Source organism: Micromesistius poutassou (assembly GCF_964030765.1).
Source record: "Micromesistius poutassou genome assembly, contig: SCAFFOLD_178, whole genome shotgun sequence".
Taxonomy (NCBI): domain Eukaryota; kingdom Metazoa; phylum Chordata; class Actinopteri; order Gadiformes; family Gadidae; genus Micromesistius; species Micromesistius poutassou.
The window spans coordinates 70,314-72,813 of NW_028178043.1; positions in this window are offsets into that span (position 1 = coordinate 70,314).

Sequence of the window (2,500 nt, forward strand, 5' to 3'; positions counted from 1 at the left end):
GTTAGGGTTAGGGGGTTAGGGATAGGGTTCACTCTCTCGCTGGAGAGTCGAAAACCAGAAACACACTTTGTCGATCACAGACCAATATTACAATAAAATTGCCCATTTCCTGTGTCTTTCAGCAATGTTATTAGACAACCACAGTATGTCAAACATTGTGAGTGTGCATAACTACGAGTGTGGGTGAGGGTAATTCATTTGAGGGATACATTACACACCCAAGGCGTCTCCAACCCAACACAATTTAAGCCTCGCATGTCATCAGGTTTACATCAGCACTCGCCCGCTAGAAATCCAGCGTGAATCCACGACTAACGACGCCGTGTGACCCCAGACACACACGTGGAGCCGGGCGGCTGTACTTCATATGCATGCACAATCGCTGCTTGACTTTTGACTTGCATTGAAACTCAATGCGTATATAAAGCACATAGAAGTTGAATGTGGAAGCAGGAGTCGACACACATGATTCCTCTCAAACCTTGAGCCACATGGAAGCTGCCATAAGCTGAACCGTCGGGGAGTAAAGAGCCAGTGGGCGGGGCCTCAGTGCGAGCGTGCGCCCGCTATGTGGGTTTTCTTGGATGTGATGAGAGTTTGGGATAAAGGGGGGTGGGGGGTTAGCTGCAGATGCACAGGACCAGTGCGTACTGCAGAACGGGGATTAGGGTGGAAAATGCACACCACATGCTGCGCTTTGGCCTTTATCTTTCTTCATGTTAGCCCCGACAACACCGCACTCACCAGCCACGCCCCCTCGCATCAGCGCAGGCTGCGCTGCAGTGTAACTCTAACCAGCCCGTGTCTAGTGCAGCACCGGGATCTGTCCCCAATTATCCCCCTCCCCACGCAGGCCCCGCTGATCCCTGGAGAGCCAGCTCCAGGCCAGACGGCTGATGCCCGTTGCCAGTGCTGTGGGACTCTGTCAGTCAGTTGGAGGGTTGTACCATCGACCACCACCTGGTTTGTACACAGCACATGACCCTAGACTCAACAATGTGTAGATATTTGATTAAATCAAAAAATCTACAACTCAAGGAAACTAATGTAGAAAATAAATCCATCAGCAATAAGTGCTAGTCATGGTTTTATTCATGTTAGTATTGGAGCGTCTACAGTACATAAACTACCACAATAGCCCATCAGAGATATCTCTGCGTGTCTAAAAGTGTTTGGATGGCATCTCAATAAGGCATGTGTGAGTGTTGAATGGCAGATTCCTTTTGAAACCGTGGATGTCAGCATTTTAAACAATAAAACACACAAAAAGAATAAGAAAGTGTGGAAAATTTGGAATTTTGTTGGCAATAGCTCAGCTGGAACATGGTCATTTGAGTTGACACAACCACACAGTATAACACGCGACCACACAACCCAATAAAACCTTGTTTGTATCGCTCATCATCAATGATCTTTCTATGTACGCAACCAAGAAGAAATTTGACTTTTTCCATTTAATTGACGTCAAGGAACCACCAATCCAATTCTGACGACCACATCGATGGCAGATGTGGTTTTCATCATTCGCAAAACTGCTGCCTCCATGTGTAAAATGAGACAATAAAAGAATACCTTTGCCATTCCTCGACTGTTTGGGAACGCAAACGCTGACGCAGGTATGAGCGACTGACGCTCTGCGAGGGCCTACGGGGCAGGTGGTTCCGACAGCCCTCTGTACATGTTAGCAATCCTGTCCCGACGCAGCCCTCTCCCAGAACGCCACGCGTTGTGAGGGGTTAACAATGGGGGCCGCGTGGGGCTATAATAATGCCACTTGCTCTCCAGAGCCTTGTGAGAAGAAGGCTGGTTTGGGATCCCTCGAGGGCCCCGGGCCCAGGCCCCCACCAGCCCTCCCAGGCCTCTCGCAAATTCCCAGATCTCCTCTGCATACTTCTCATATTAAAAGAAAACAAGTTACACAAATGAGACAGATGGTTCTTGTTTGTGATGACAGTTGCAATCCTCCCCCACCCCTCCCTACCATCCCTACCCCATCTTCTTCTGCTTTTTATTCTGAAACCCCTCCCTTCTCCTCCCCCTTCCCTCCCCTATGCCTCTCCTCGCTCATCCCTCCCCCCCTCTCCTCGTCATCCCTCCCCCCCTCTCCTCGTCATCCCTCCCCCCTGTCCTTCATAGGGTCCGGTCTGGGCCGGTTGGGGGAGACGACCTCATTCCCTCTGGAGTCCGGCTAGAGGATTCTGCCTTCACCTGATGCAGCTTCCTGTTGACACCTAGTGCTAGACCCTAGACCCTAGACCTAGACCCTAGACCCTAGACCCTAGACCTAGACCCTAGTGCTAGACCCTAGACCCTAGACCCTAGACCTAGACCCTAGACCCTAGACCTAGACCCTAGACCTAGACCCTAGACCCTAGACCCTAGACCCTAGACCTAGACCCTAGACCTAGACCCTAGACCCTAGACCTAGACCCTAGACCCTAGACCCTAGACCCTAGACCCTAGACCTAGACCCTAGACCTAGACCCTAGACCCTAGACCC